This window comes from Dipodomys merriami, unplaced genomic scaffold (assembly GCF_024711535.1).
Source record: "Dipodomys merriami isolate MVZ:Mamm:240054 unplaced genomic scaffold, mDipMer1.0.p SCAF_2195, whole genome shotgun sequence".
Taxonomy (NCBI): Eukaryota; Metazoa; Chordata; class Mammalia; order Rodentia; family Heteromyidae; genus Dipodomys; species Dipodomys merriami.
The window spans coordinates 17,223-34,359 of record NW_027203599.1 but is presented as its reverse complement, the minus strand read 5'-3'; the positions used below and the strand labels follow the sequence as shown (position 1 = coordinate 34,359).

General features: G+C 36.2%; 1 long non-coding RNA gene across 10 annotated transcripts in view; it reads left to right on the top strand.

Annotated features, from left to right (window-relative positions):
* Window positions 1-17,137, top strand: part of LOC138834563 (uncharacterized) — a 44,398-nt gene that overhangs the window by 15,319 nt on the left and 11,942 nt on the right. For 6 of the 10 annotated variants that reach the window (XR_011374200.1, XR_011374191.1, XR_011374198.1 and 3 more), the window contains 4 exons: window positions 526-727; window positions 5,906-5,988; window positions 6,813-6,952; window positions 7,939-8,042. This is a non-coding gene — a long non-coding RNA (uncharacterized lncRNA). Of the gene's footprint in view, window positions 1-525; window positions 728-1,275; window positions 1,369-5,905; window positions 5,989-6,812; window positions 6,953-7,938; window positions 8,043-11,145; window positions 13,841-17,137 lie in introns of those variants that run through there. The other 4 variants (XR_011374192.1, XR_011374197.1, XR_011374194.1 and 1 more) reach the window with 3 other exon arrangements.

The window sequence follows — 17,137 nt, the reverse complement described above, 5'->3', positions numbered from 1 at the left end:
ATTACATGGGCAGGATAATGCGCACATTTCTTACCAAGCATTGCAGCCTCCTCCTTTGTTTACCCTTCACATCCCTTCCCAGCCTCCCCCTCCCCCCATTCCCAATTCTTCCCCTCCCCTCCCCCCACCCCTGCACCGACATTGTAAAGCTCATTTTCGACATGACAATTTGTACTTCTCATTGTTGCAACAGGTCCACCTGTATCCTTAAACGACTTGTTTTTCCCCATCTCCTTCACAAGTTATACTGACATCAAATATAGTGAAAGCAGGGGTTATACTGTGGGGGAGGGACATACAAAGCAACAAGGAAATAATATTATAAATGCGTTAGAAACACATGCATGAAAGAAAAAAAACATTAAAATACATATCTAAGGGTTCATTTTCCTAACATCACTTTATCTGATCTTTTCTGCTTGACTCATATATATATTATATATTGCAAATAAGGGAAACCATGGGACTTCACATTATTTCTTAACACACTTTTCCTCTGACCTATTTTGTCCTCTCTCCTTAAAGGAAACTGGCAGTCCTTTTTCTGGCAAAAGTCGTGCCCTTGCTCCTGACTCATGGCTTCTCTATCGACTGGGGAATAGGCAAAACTGAGTTCACCTTAGAGAAGCCTGGATAGTGAAGCACAACAAGGAAAGGATTTCTTACTTATGTTTTGTGTTGGATTTTGTGTAGCTGTCCTCCAGCTATGCAAGTATCATGAGAAAAGGTATTTCTTTTTTTGTTACTGAAGTTTTATTATGTTTTGAATATAATTGCTGTAAAAGATGCAGGAGGCATGGTCCTTCCTCCTTCAAATACTGCCTGCTCAGCCTCCACACATTCCCTGGCTGTAGAGTTGTTCAGTGTTGAGGATAACTGAAAAAGATATTTCTGATCTGAAGGTATTACATTGGACTACTGACGTTTCTTTTTTATTTGTTGTTGGTTGTGGGGCCTGAACTCTGGGCCTGGGTGTTGTCCTTCAGCTCTTCAGCTTGAGTGGCTTGAGCCACAGCACCACTTCCAGCTTTTTTCTGCTTATGTGGTGCTGATGAGATGAAACCAGGGACTCATGCATGCAAGGCAAACACTCTACCACTGAGTCAACTTCCCAGACCTATTCAAGGTACTTGATAACACTACTGGAAAACTATAGAAGGTATCTGTGAACATTCTATTCCTTTGTGAATCACCTAACCCATTAGGTTTTCTGTAATTAGTCATAGCATTCTTCAGAGCAAGAAGGAAGATGTGATACTTAACTGTGCCCCCATAAGAGGTTGCTATTGGGAAGTTTCTTGGGTCTCCTGTTTGGTCTTCTGGGAACACTTTTTCACCAACTTGTTCTTAGACTGTGGATCTGAATAGGTGAGTACCTTCTTTTCCTTCCTTGCTGTGTAACAATGTCAGTCATGTGGGTTGTGTGATATTTTTTTGTGCCTCTTATTTCTTTCTTTCTTTAGTACCATTATTGGGGCTTGAACTAAGGATTGGAAAAGTGTCCCTGAGGTTGTGTGTGTGTGTGTGTGTGTGTGTGTGTGTGTGTGTGTGTGTGTGTGTGTGTGTGTGTGTGTGTGTGTGTGTGTGATGTCTAGTTCTCTACCACATGAGGCTTTGAGTAGCTAGGACCATAGGCATGAGCTACCAGCATAGTGTCTCTTTTCCATACAAAACTTTACAGCTCACAAGACTAGAAATAACCTTTGTCTTGGTCATCATTGTTTCTTTAGCCCTTAGCAGAGGCTATGTATATAAAACTGCCTAAAATAATTTGTTAATTGAATTGTGAATGAATAGCTCTCATTTAGTGGTAGCTTATTTGTTTTATTATTTTAACACTGGAATATTTTTCACTATATCAATACTCAGTATAGAATAGTTAAAGAGTGTGTCAGGATATGAGTATAGCAAAGGAACTTCCAAGTTGAATAATTCTAAAGTAATCTGGATTTGAGGTGATTACACAAAGAATAATACAGTATCCCTAATGGTATAGAAGGGCCAGAAAACAGCAAAACAAAAATTTCATGCCTTCTACAATATGCACCAGTCATGTTTTAAGAACTTCTGATGAAGAATAACCAATGTTTGATTTAAAGGCAATTGATTGATTTTTTATTAATAAGTTTTGTTTTTACTGTGAAAATACCATACCAGAGGGGTTACAATTACATGAGCATGGTAATGAGTACATTTCTTATCAAGCATTTACCTCAAGATAAGGACTTAAATTGTTTTTCTTTCTTGCTATTGTTTCTAACATATTTATAAGATGATTGATTTCTAGTTTAGTCTGCCAGTTATAATTTTTTAAAAGCTCCAGAAGCCATTTCAGTTATATATTAATTTCCTTCAAGAATTTTCTACTTTACCTCATTGTTTTTCATATCCAGCTTGGCTTTATAATTAAACTTTATTTTGGGGCCTATTGGCTTTATGCCTAATAAACTTGAAGCACTTTTTATATATCTATGTGAACTTCAACATAGATTTCCTTTTTTCCCCCTCACAGAACTCTGGTGCCTAGACAAATCATGCTAAACAACTTGAAATACATTTTTATCATCTAATCTTTTCTTTTTACTGTGAAAATACTGTACAGAGGGGATACAATTACATGGGCAAGACAATGAGTACATTTCTTATCAAGTATTGTAGCCTCCTCCTTTGTTTCCCCTTCCCATCCCTTCCCATCCTCCCCCCATCCCCCACCCAATGCTCCCTGCTACCCCCCTGCACCAAAGTTGTAAAGTTCCTTTTCGACATAATTACTTGTACATCTCACTGTTGCAATGGGTCCACCTGTATCCCTATTTAAATGATTTGTTTTTATCCTTTCCCTCCACAAATTATACCGACATCAAATACAGTGAAAGCAGGGGTTATACTATGGGGGAGGGGGACATACAAAGCAACAAAGAAATAATCTTATAAATGTGTTAGAAACAATCGCATGAAAGAAAAAAAACATTTGAATACATATCTTAGGGTTCATTTCCCTAACATCACCTTAATCGACCTTTTCTGCGTGACTCAGACATATACTAGGTATTGCAAATAAGGGATACCATGGGACCTATGTTTCTTTGGGCCTGGCTTACTTCACATAATATAATTTTTTTCCAAGTTTTTCCATTTCCTAACAAATGGGGCAATGTTGTTCTTTCTGCTGGAGGCATAGAATTCCATTGTGTATATATACCACATTTTCTTGATCCATTCATCTACTGTGGTGCATCTGGGTTGGTTCCATATCTTAGCTATAGTAAATAATGCTGCAATAAACATAGTTGTGCTGGTAGCTTTAGTGTGGTCTTGTTTGTAAACATTTGGTTAAATGCCCAAAAGTGAGATTGCTGGGTCATAGGGGAGCTCTATGTGGAGTCTTTTGAGGAACCTCCATACTACTTGCCAAAGTGGTTGAACAAGTTTACAATCCCACCAACAATGCAGTAACGTAATCTTTTCAACATCATAACAATCCTGGTGATTTTTCCAAGTTCTTAGACAGTAACCTACAATTTGACTCTTATTGGCTTTCAATCTATTAGTTTGATTTGTGGATTATAGAGTCATACTTGATATATGTTAAAATCTCAGTTTGTAGAGCTTTCTGTCCAACTAAAATGACTAGAGTTATTTAAGAATCATTCTAGAAAACCAAGTACAGGGATTATGTAATGGAACAACATCCTAAAACATTTTTAACAATGGAAATATGATTTAACTGCATCAAAAATTATTTAACATTATAGAAAAAAACAGAAGTAAGCAAAAGAGTAACTCCTAAATCAGTTATTCTTATTTTAAAGGGGATTAAATTGAGGTTGGAAGCTTGGATTAGTTGGTAGAGCCAATGAGCGAAAGCAGAATATACTGATTTAGAGTTCCAGTCTTGGACATAAAATTAAAAGAAATCAAAGGGATTTGACAACTTAGACAAATTCACCATATAAACAATGAAAAATCACTAGATTTTTTTTAGTGTATCAATTTAGAACCAATTTATAAAGACTGGGTATTGTGTGACAAATTTGTTTGATTTGCTTAACATAGAACAACAATGGATTTTTAACTTTCAATAGATATGTTTTTCTATGCGTTCAACATGATGTATATATTTAAAAGGGCTGTTTACCAGGTCTTTTTACAAAGACTGTCAGGATGAAGTGAGTGTAGTCATTCAAGAAACAAAAGCAAACATGGCCCATTTTCCAATGGTTTTAGAAAAAAAATACAAAGCTCATAACAAAGTTATGCACAACTCCTACATTGGAGAAGAATCAAGATAATTCATAAATATTTATGCTCTACATAATTCAGACTGAAATATTTAATACTACCCAGAAATATTTGTAGTTTAAATTAAAAGTCTGATTTCCCTTTTTCTTTTACTTTGCTCTAAGAATGAACTGAGTAATAAATACATGGAAGTTTTTGGAAAAAAATAGATATAAGTATGTATTTTTATGGGTCTGACTTTTCCATATGCAGTGCAAGAATCCTAAGACCCACCAGCTTAGGAGAAATGGGATCTGTAAGGATCCCATCCAGACAAGTCAGTTGATCTTCTTTCTCCTCTATAGAAGGTTCTGTATACGAACTTCTGAGAGAGTACATAGACTGAGAAGATCTTTCGTTACAAAATATAAGGCAATGTAGTCAGAAAAAACAACTTTTTCCTTCTATTTCATTCCTTTATCATTTCTACCCCAGATGGCTCCCTCATCTATTTATGAACTTGCTACTGAGATAATAAATAAGAATACAAAAGTGGAGCATGTGTTTATTTGAATTTCTTTTCTGTATTTTTAAAAATATTTTTGCTCTCTGAAAGCTTATCTGGATTAGATGTATATAATGGTGCAGTTTTATTACTGGTCATGCATTTTAGGTGCTACATGCTGTGATAATTCAGGCCAAATCTTCACAGATCGAAAGGCTTCATTACTCTCATGTGTGGTCCCTGGACTGGAACAATTAAAGACAAGGACTGGTACCTGTACTGCCTCCATGAAGCCTCTTTACCCTGCCAGTTGGGGAGCTACTAATGCTTTTTTGTTTGCTGTTTGTCTGGCTTATGTTATATTTGGCTAGGCTTATGTTCCTGGGCTCAAGTAATTCTTTCTGCCTCTAATTTTTTAATAGCCTAGATTACAGACATACCCTACCATGCCATACCCCATGCAATTATGATGCATCCCATCTTGGGGTCAATGTGGCAAACCCCATTCTGATACTTGGCCCCAAGAGAGACTACTTACTGGTTCTATATATGCATATAGCTTTTCTGTACACATTACAAAAAAGATATGATGTATGATAGCATTTGTAACATTTCTTGTCATGTTTTGGAGTTCCTGCAGTGCAGCATGTATCAGTGGCTTGTCCCATGATGCTGCTGAGCTTGTGCCACTGATGAGAAGCCACACTCTTCTAAGTCTTACTAAAATACATTTTTCACCCTAAAGTGAATGGGCAATTTCTTTTTGGCAAAATTCCTGCTGATTCTCCGGTTTCATGGCTCTTCCACCCACTTGTCCAAAACTGAACCTACTCTAGAGAGGCTAGACCTTTGAAAACTATGGGGAGAAGCTTCCTTGCTAACAGCAAGTGCAGATAAATGTCTTCTAGCTTACTGAATATTGTCTTATCTCATTATGTCTATAGACCTCCAGCTGCTCCAGGACAGTATAAAAAAGACATCCCTCACCTGAGGTTATAACATGGGATACTCAGGGTTCTTGATCACTACTAGGAAACAAGGCTCTCTGAGACCAATCCATTCCTTTGTGACTCACCTAACTCCTCAGAGATAAAGGGTTTAGACCAAAAGCATCTTTAGAGGAAACAGGAAAGTGCTGATATTCAACTCTACCTATCTAAAGGAAGTTGTTATTCACAGGCTTCCTGGGTTCCTGTAAACTTTCCTTGTCTGTTGGGAAAACTTTTTGTATCAGCTTGCCCTTCAATTGTGGACTTGAATAGGTGAGTACAATTGCTTTGCACCTTGTGGAATTAATGCTATTCTTTACTTGTTTTGTGTGGTAATTGTCTAATGACCCTTTTCTGTAGAAGACTTACAGTTTATAAGACTAGATATAATGTTTTTGCTCAACACTATATCTCTAGCTCTCAGCTCGGCCCAATAGTTCATTCTTGCAATCCTAGCCACTCTGGAGTCTGAGATCCGAGAATTACAATTTAAAGCCAGACTGAGCAGGAAAGCCTGTGAGACCCTTATATCTAATTAACTTATGTAAAAGTCAGAAGTGGCTCAAGTAGTAGAGCTTTAGCTTTAAGCAAAATAGCTCAGGGACAGCACCCAGGCCTGGAATTCAAGCTCCAGTACAGCAGATATACCCATGTCCCCCAACCCACAAAACTGTTCAAAATATATTTGTTAAATGATTAATGAATGAATAGCATTGTATGAGTGATAATTGTTTTCTGTTCTTTATTTTGAAAGTGGCATATCATAACTTATATTGATATTCAGTAAAATAATTGAATAATCATTCAGAATAAGAGTAGCAAAATAACTTCCATGATTAGTGATTTCTGAATGTAGCTGTAGGTTGAGGTGATAACACATCTCAAAATGTCCAAAATGGAATTAGGTGAACCAGATGAAGGGAAAGCAAGGCAGCCATTTCTGTCTGTCCTGTCTACCAGTCATTAAAAAAAAAAAAAAAACTTCAAAAGCAAGGCAGCCATTTCTGTCTGTCCTGTCTACCAGTCATTAAAAAAAAACTTCATGAAAAATAATAACCAATTATCATATACCTTTGATGCCTTATTTTTTTATACAGATTGTTTTGAGGTTTGGAGAACTGGGAAGGCATATATTTGACTTAACAGAAAGAAGAAAAGGAAATCTAAGATCACACATCTCTGATTATTCATCTGTAAGATGTACTATTGAATTACATTGTACTGAGAAATCATTCAGGTGAGCAAGAAAACTAGCTAAGTTAGTTCTTAATACTTATGTCTGGGAAGAAAGATGAGACAGATGAGGGAACCATATATGGCCTAAAATTGGTCTCACCTCAGGGGATACATGATACCCCACAGAGAAGATTAGAAAAAAGATAAGAGCAATAGTACCAGAAGATTATGGTTAACAGATCCTAATAAGGTAAGTGAAGTAGTACATAAAGCACCAAGAGAATAGATTTCTAAGATATTGTTTAAAAGCCTGTCCAAATTCTTGAGGACAGAAGAATGGGCAAATTTATAAAGTATTTTGAAGGCATAGTGCTGTAAATTAATATAAAAGTAGGCAATATAAACAGAGTTCTGAATGATTTGCTTGAAATTTGGATCTCTGAAACCTTGGATCTCAAAATCCTTGGGGGTAGGATACACAATTATACCTAGAAAAAGACAATAGATTTCCAAGGAAAATCCTCAAGGAATGGCCAAGAAAAGCCTCAATACTAATAATGTTATTATAATATGATTATATTATATTGTAATATTAATATTAAGTTCTGATATTAATAAAAAATTCTTCTTAAGAGAAAAATGTAAATATAAGCCACGGATTACTGAGGATCTCAACTAACCACCCAATGAGTTTTCATCATTGTGGGAATTCATGGCAGTTAGACGGGAAATAAAACACCCTTGGCTCTGACAACCAAAAAATTTGGAGGTACCATAAAATGACCATGTAATGAGGAACCCTAAGAAATTAGCCATACTTGCAATGATATATGGTCAGACAAATGCATATGTAGCTATACTTGAAGACAGTAAAAAAAACTTTACAAGTAAGTACACAAGAGAGATTAAAAAACTTTACTAATAAGTACATCAGAAATCTCAGTCATTAATGTACACCAGAAGTATGTCATTAATACATTAGCTGCTTGCTATATGATGCATGATACATCACAGATCTTTAAATATTTATTGTAACTATTTTGACAGCACAAGATAACATTCTGGACAAAGTTAATTCCATTTCAGAGCCCCATACTCTTCACAGTTACCTCTTCAACTCAAGAGAGAAAACACATCAAACTAAAACCTAGGTAAGTTAAACCTATAGATACGTAGACATGAAGTTAATTGCAGGAAAAATAGAGATAATTTTGAAAGAAATTATCCTCAGGGTAACCAACATACAAACATTTAACATGATGGAAACAGGAACAATTGCTTTTTCCAATCCTGGGTATGGCTCAGCACTTTTGTTCCTTATGAGAAATCTATGAATCCTCCTGCTTATAGTGTCAGCAGAAATAACAGAATAAGGTCATGCTTTTCTACCAGTTTCACAGTGAATAATATGATGCTTTACTTCTGCTTTCTCTTCCTTTTTATCCTTCTGCACACCCATTACACCCTTTCTGCCTACATCTTCCTCCTCCACCTTCTCTTGGGCTACTGAGGATCAAACTCAGGACCTCTCACTTGTGCTAGGCAAATGTTCTACTATCCAGATGTTCTTTTGAAATCATGCATTTGACTTATTCTTATAACTGCTGATAACAAAAAATCAACTCTAGAAGAAAGACAATAAACTTCAAATCTCATGATGAAGTAGCCAATTGAAGAAATTAGCATTTAAAGGAAAGCTTTACTTTTCAGATAAATATTCTATTTGTATAAGAACATAAGTTCTTTTAAGAGTCAGACTTCTTTTGATGATCATCAAAATTAGAGATGTAAGATAAACATTGCTAAAACTTACTAGTAATAAGTTTTTATTATTGTGAAAATACCATACAGAGGGGTTACAATTACATGAGCAAGGTAATGAGTACAATTCTTTTTTTTGGGTGGGTGGTCCGGTCATGGGGCCTGAACTCTGGGCCTGGCACTGTCCCTCAGCTCTTCAGCTCACAGCTAGTGCTCTACCACTTGAGCCACAGCACCACTTCCGGCTTTATTCTTTTTGTTTATGTGGTGCTGAGTAATCAAACCCAGGGCCTCATGCATGCAAGGCAAGCTCTCTACCACTAAGCCACCTTCTCAGCCCATGAGTACAATTCTTATTAAGCATTGTTGCCTCCACCTTACCATCCCTGCCCTCCCATCCCGTGCTCTCGCACCCCCGCCAAAGTTGTAAGATTCATTTTTCGACATAATGTCTTGTACATAATGTCATTGTAAGAAATTCTAAATCCATAACCACCTTAATCTTTTCCCCCAAACTGAGTCAAATTTTATTGGCTCTACCAGGTAATTATTTAACTGTATTTTCCCATTATGTATTTTAAATTTGAAGGATGTGAATAAGTTGCAAATGAAAAAAAATGTGCTACTTTCCTATTTTTTATATTGTATCAATTTACTTCTTAATTCTAAACATTGTAGATCTGAGCTTTCAGAGACTGAGCAGCCATAATAACTAGGATAGAACTAAATGTAGAAGGGTTGACCAAGTCAATAGGATACTTCGATGTATTTTGATAGGCTTCAGTTTTTTAATGTGTTGATTCTTTTACTTATAATATTTTCTTAGCCCTTCCCTTATTCGTTCTTGTTTACTTCCTTTGTTTCTTGTTCCCTCTTTAACTCTGCCAAGTTATACTGCTCTATTTTTGATTCTTGATTCCAAAGATCTGGTTTTACTCCATGCCTCAAAATTTTAAGTTGTACAGAATCAATTGCGCAATATTTACTAAAATCTGTTCCATGTATTAGAAGAAGACAGTGGCTGAAAAACACCATTATCTCCTAATGAAACAATACTCTTGTTACAGTCTTTAGACCAATGAGGCTTCTCTTGTATTTCTGAAGACTTGCAGTAAAATAAAAGGGAGATTTCTATTTCACTGGTTTTCAGTGCCCTTGCCATGGTATTTTATTTTATTTTTTTTTTATTTTTGTGAACATACTGTACAGAGGGGTTACAATTACATGCGCAGGATAATTCGTGCATTTCTTATCAAGCATTGCAGCCTCCTCCTTTGTTTACACTTCACATCCCTTCCCAGCCTCCTCCCCACCCTCCAACCCAATCCTCCCACCTCCCACCCCCACACCAACGTTGTAAAGCTCATTTTCGACATGACAACTTGTACTTCTCATTGTTGCAACAGGTCCACCTGTATCCTTAAACGACTTGTTTTTCTCCATCTCCTCCACAAGTTATACTGACATCAAATATAGTGAAAGCAGGGGTTATCCTGTGGGGGAGGGACATACAAAGCAACAAAGAAATAATCTTACAAATGCATTAGAAACAAATGCATGAAAGAAAAAAAACATTAAAATACATATCTAAGGGTTCATTTTCCTAACATCACATTATCTGACCTTTTCCGCTTGACTCATATATATACTAGATATTGCAAATAAGGGAAACCATGGGACCTATGTTTCTTTGTACCTGGCTTGCTTCACTTAATATAATTTTCCCAAGTTTTTCCATTTCCTAACAAATGGGGCAATGTCATTCTTTCTGATGGAGGCATAGAATTCCATTGTTTATATATACCACATTTTCTTGATCTTTTCATCTACTGAGAGACATCTGGGTTGGTTCCATATCTGAGCTATGGTAAATAATGCTGCAATAAACATAGTTGTGCTGGTAGCTTTAGTGTGGTCTTGTTTGTAAACATTTGGGTAAATGCCCAAAAGTGGGATTGCTGGATCATAGGGGAGCTCTATGTGAAGTCTTTTGAGGAACCTCCATACTGCTTTCCAAAGTGGTTGAACAAGTTTACATTCCCACCAACAATGAAGTAAGGATCCCTTCTGTCCACATCCCTTCTAGCATCTGTTGTTGTTAGAGTTCTTGATTTTTGCCATTCTAACTGGAGTGAGGTGGTATCTCAATGTTGTTTGATGTGCATTTCTTTTATGGCTAGGGATGTTGAGCATTTCTTCATGTGTCTATTGGCCATCCTTCTTTCTTCTTCAGAGAAGTTTCTCTTTAAGTCTTTAGCCCACTTATTTATTGGACAGTTGTTTCTTTGAGGATTTGTTGTGGGGGTTTAATTTGTTGAGTTCCAAGTATATTTTAGATATGAGACCCTTGTCTGTTGTATGGCTAGTGAAGACCTTCTCCCAATCGGTGGGCTTTCTATTGATCTTGCTAGCTATGTCCTTTGCCATGCAGAAGCTCTGCAACTTCATGCAATCCCATTTGTCCAAACTTTCTTTGATTTGTTGTGTTTCCAGGTCTCTATTCAGAAAATTTTGGCCTGCTTTCTTCAAGGAAATAGAAGAGGCAATCCAAAAATTCATATGGAACAATAAAAGACCCCGAATAGCAAAAACGCTCCTCAACGGAAAGAACACTGCTGGAGGAATATCAATACTAAATTTCAAACTCTACTATAAAGACATAGTAATCAAAACAGCTTGGTATTGGCATAAGAACAGACCTCAGGACCAATAAAATAGAATTGAAAACCCAGAAATGAACCTACAGACCTATAGCCATCTAATCTTTGAAAAGGGAGCTAAAAAAATAGAATGGAAGAAAGACAGCCTCTTCAGTAAATGTTGCTGGCAAAATTGGTTAACTACTTGTAGAAAACTAAAGCAAGATCCTTATATATCACCCTACACCAGAATCAATTCCAAATGGATCAAAGACCTCGAAGTCAAAGCAGACACTCCGAAAACATTACAGGATGGAATAGGAGAAACCCTAGGTCTCCTTGGCTCATGCCGAAATTTTCTGAATTGCCATGGTATTTTCATGCACTGAAAAACTGCAGAGAACCCATGTCCAGAATTCCTTCCCAGCCAACTCTTGGAAACTTTCACCTTAAAACCAGTGTTCAGATGCCTCAAATATCTATCTTTAAGTCCCCTTTTTCAAAGGATAGTCAATTGAAAGTTGCTATATTATCATCATTTAAAGTATTTTTTCTCTGGAAATACTAGGATTTGAAATCAAGTCTTTGACATGGTAGTCAATTACTCTCTCTTTTTTTTTTTGGTCCGGTTGTGCGGCCTGAACTCTGGGCCTGGGAGCTGTTCCTCAGCTCTTCAGCTCAAGGCTAGCGCTTTACCACTTGAGCCACAGTGCCACTTCCGGATTTTTTTCTTTTTGCTTATGTGGTGCTGAGGAATCGAACCCAGGGCCTCAGGCATGCAAGGCAAGCGCTTTACCACTGAGCCACCTTCCCAGCCCCCTCAATTACTCTCTTATGAGCACAGAAGTGCTTGTGAGTTTTGAGATAAAAATCTCTGGTTTTGGCATGAGCCAGCATAGGCTGTAATCCTCTTGTTCTTTGTGTGTGTGTGTGTGTGTGTGTGTGTGTGTGTGTGTGTGTGTGTGTGTGTGTATGTGTGTGTGTGTGTGTGTGTGTGTGTGTGTTTGTGTCTACGTGCCCTAGCTGAGATGATAGGTGTACACCTCTACACTCTTTCTGGTTGAGAATAGGGTCTTGTAAAGTTTTGTCTCATATTGACCTTGAACAATGATCTTCCTCAGTCTAATGAGTAGGGATTGCAGATGTGAATCACCATGCCTACCTTTTCTTTTCTTTTTAAAAATGCCTTGATGATTGTACTGTTTTATTATTCCCATTGGAAACATTATGTGACAAATTCTATTCAGTTACTGATTCATCTTACTCATTTAGGTTTTGAAATTTCAATATCATTTCCTATAACAATAGATGGCAACATTTTGCATTAAGATTACAGACATTCTGTTTTTTTTCTTGTGTTTTGCAGCATGAACTGCCCTTACTCAACCCTATGCTAACAAAGTAGGCAGCAGAACTCAAAATGCAAGCAAGCAAAAGAATACTGAGTGAAATCCACTTTGAGTGAAATGCATCAGTATAGCATTTTTGAATGAGAAAATAGCAAGCAAGTTTAAATGAACTAATTTGTAGAGATTACCTTTGTCTCACTGCATTTGCATTCTTTTCATATTGTCATTCTGCACCATAGTTTGAGGAACTGTAACAATTTAGAAAATGAGTCAAGTTAGATTAAAAATGCACTAAATGATACCAGGAGGAAATCAACTGTTGTGTTGGGAATGTTTTGATATCTTCCTCTTACATTTCTATTTCCCTAAGAAAGGAAGACAAACTTCAGATCTATCATTGGATTCTTTCCAAACTATAACCATAACTTTTGCTTATATATCTTCAGAATTGTATTCTTGGAAGATGTATGGTGAATCTGAATTTGACAGTGTTAATCTTCACCTCTCAAGATACAGGCTTCAGTATAGTAGTACTTGTTTATTGTTTATGTCTAGGTTAATCAAAGCCTTTTTTCTCTATTTTACCTCTCTTATTCCCAAATATCTATTGATACTTGATATATTTATATAGACATATTGTTATCAAATATTTAAAACATGCATAAGACATTGTTGAGCTATTTTTGGGAATTTGAGCTAATATACATACTATTGTGAGGATAATAATATATCAATAACCTATTGATACTTCTACTCCACTTCCCAATTTTCCCAAGCACTAGTCATATTTATACATGAACATATTTCATGATTTTTGAGATCCAAACACAGTATTGTATTGTCCTGCTGTCATGCAGTAAGTACATAGAAAATGTTAATGGAATAAATTTATTTGGTACATGTTTTGTATAAGGCTCTGCTTTGAGAGCTGGACGCTTTCTTTTGGAAATAAAGTGAGGCTGGGCACTGGTGGCTCACACCTGTAATCCTAGTTACTCAGGAGGCTGAGATCTGAGGATCACGGTTCAAAGCCAACCCAGGCAGGAAAGGCCATAAGACTCTTATCTCCAATAAACCACTCAGAAAACTGGAAGTGGCACTGTGCATCAAGTGTTAAGAGTGCTAACCTTGAACTGAAGAGCTGAGGGACAGCATCGAAGCCCCATGACCAACAACAACAACAAAAAGAATGGAAATAAAGTAAGACTAAGAAGGTGATTGGGTCCTGGCTTCAATGAGCGTATTTAAAAAACATGATGACCATTTACACTTTTAGTTGTCACGAGAGAGGAGGGGGGAGAAGTGTAAGAATTCTAGCCTCAAATTTAAAAAGGAGATATGTAAATTTAAAAAGTAGAGGGCTTGACTGTGTGGTGAAAGATGGAGTGACCTGTTTGAGAAGATTGTGCTCAGTTCCTGTAAAAGTAAAATGCTAGTTATGGATGTTTATTTTCCTTTTATGTTGAGGCAGGAGACAAGAACTTAGAATAGGAATATATAAATGCTTGTGGAGGCTTTTAATATTGAATAATTAGCAGCAAATATATTTCTGCTCATATATCTACCTATCTAGCTATTTATCATCTATCTACATAAATATATACGTAGACTAACATTGTATGTCTGAATGTCATGATAAAAAGTATTGTATTATTCAATCACCTACTAGCTAGTTTATATGTTTCTTCACTTTTTAAGTTATGAATTAGCATGGTAAACATCATCTTAGCTTATCAATTGCCTCTCTTTTATTGTTTTGTTACAGCCAGTGGGTTAAAGGGTACTAGTACTTTTAGTGCTTTTTGTATATATTTTCAAAAGGTCTTTTTGACAATTTATATTACTCTGAGTATAATATATGATGTTATTTGACTGAAACAAGTTTTGTTTTGCCTTTTGTGCCTGTATTGTGTATTGCCACAGCCCCTCTTCTGGTTTTTTATTATTTATTTACATATAAGGCTCAAGGATCTTCTTGCTTGGATTGTCTTTGAACTAAGTGCCTCAGATATCAAGCTGAGTAGCTCGGATTAGAGGTGTGAGTCACTACTACCAGCCTAGGAAGATTTCTTTTTAGTGAGTTTTGAGACATTGTGTGTGTGTGTGTGTGTGTGTGTGTGTGTGTGTGTGTGTGTGTGTGTGTGTGTGTGTGTGTGTGTGTGTGTGTGTGTGTCTGTTGGTACAGGGCTTGAACAATGGGGTCTGGGCACTATTTTTGAACTCTTTTTGCTTGGGGCTAGTGCTCTACCACTTGAGCCAGAACTTTTATTTCTGACATTTTGGTGATTAATTAGAGGTGAAAATCTCATGGATTTTCCTGCCCAGATTGGCTTCAATACTCAAATCCTCCTAAGAAGCTAGAGTTACAGTTGTAGCCACTGGCACCCAGCTAAATTTTTTTTGTTTTTTATATTTTGATTATCTTCAAGTAGTTGTACAAAGGGTTTATCTGTCAATGTACCAGTTTATAAGTACAAAGTATCTTACTCAATATCAATCCTATCATCATTCTACCACCTCCCTCTCACCAACCCAAGCCATTTCTTCAACTTTCCTCATTTCATAGGATATGCATTGAATATTATCACTGCATACTGCCATTACTACCCACTCTTCATTCATTTACACTCCTCCCCTTTACTTTCCCCTGTTATATTTCAATTTCCAGCTTCATTTTGTTGAGCTACCACTCTGCATCTGAAAGCTTAAAAATATTTTTACAACATATATTACCTATCAAATATGTTGCAGATTATTTTTTTTCAAATATGTTATTCTAGTTTTTGTTAGTGATATATACCAACATACTATTTTATGCCAAAATTAGTCCATCTTTTTTTCTTGTTTCTGATATTTACATTTTGCTTTAAAGTTCCTCCCTGACTCCACAGTTAGAAAACATAATCTCTGTTTCCTCCATATACATTCATAATTTCATTTAAATAACATCAATTTATTTATATTTAAGCTCTAAAATGCTGATGTAATGGCACTACCTTCCCTATTATTTTCATCGAGATAATAATAGTTTTATTTTATTTTTTGTGCTAGTACTGGGGTTTGAAGTCAGGAACTTGCTTTTCTTACTTGGCTTTTTGTTAAAGGCTTGAGGTCTACCTCTTGTATCACACCTTCACTTGTGGCTATTTTCTGCCTAATTGGCAATGAAAACAAGCAGATAGACAAGGTTGGCCCATATAATGCTGTACTATAAGTAAGCTTATAGGAGATACATAGTGTAAATGGGATCATTTTTCTTGGTCTTGTTTGAATATTTTCAGTTCTTTACATAATATGTTATGGCTTACATCTTTGCTGTTTTTGTATCATATTGCAGACTATTTATGTGCTGCTGCTATCTTTTGATGGAATTACTTGTACTTTATGAATAGAAAGGAAGTTTTAGAGGGTGCCTTCTTAGAATGAAAATGTAAATGTAAGCCATCTTTCTAGAGATGGTGTTTTGTGTCCTTTTCTTAAATATCTGTAAAGCTTCCCCAATGCTTTGTCTTTAATCAACTTGTCATGAAAAAATATCCAGGCCTTTGTTACCTATAGAAATCTCGGGCTGTCGTTAATGATTTCTCAAAGACACAGTATTAGTATTGGCCAGCAAGAAAGTCCGTAAGACTATAATCTTCAGAAGACCGGAATTGACCCTGTTTCTAGTGGTAGAATTTTGAAGAGACAACACCCAAGCCCAAAGTTCAAGGCCCACAACCGACAAAAAATAATAAAATCCGAAGTGTAGCCGGGTGCTAGTGGCGCACTCATGAACAGTCCTCAAAACCTGAAATTAGAGATGTGGCTCAAAATGGTAGACCACTATCCTCGAACTAAAGAGCTCAGTGACAGCACCCAGGCTGAGTCCAAGCTTCATGACATCAGTGATGAAGAACAACAATCCAAAGACAAAACTAAAACCACAAACAAAAAACCCCACTAAAGTGTACACAGAGGTCATTTTCAAAGCAACACAAATACATGAAGTTTCATGTGCTTTCATTTAAAGTGTTGTAGTTTGTGGGTTATGTTTAGACCTATGAGGTTTTTTTTTTAACTTGGCATATTTAAAAATATTTTTATAATTATATAGTTGATGTACAGAATGGTTACAATTTCATAAGGCAATTAATGAGTCCATTTCTTTTGGACAATATCACCCCTTCCTCTGCTCCCTCCCAATTTTCCCATGCCACATTTTATAACTACAAGTGCCAACTCCTAGGACATCATTTATTGTAAAATTATTTACTGTGTCAAAATCACCTGACAGAATTCTTCAGTGAAAAAAAAATTTGGTCTAGAGGTTTTAGGAGGAATTAAAAACTTTTTTAAAAAATTAATTATATATTGAAGATTTTTATACATACTAATGTTTCTTGAAACCAGATTTTGCAGATGTGATGTTTCCTTTGTAGTTTTCCCCCCTGCCAGATTCTATTGTGCACCATTTTAGTTGGTTTCTTTCTTGGTTTTTATTTATATAGGCCATTT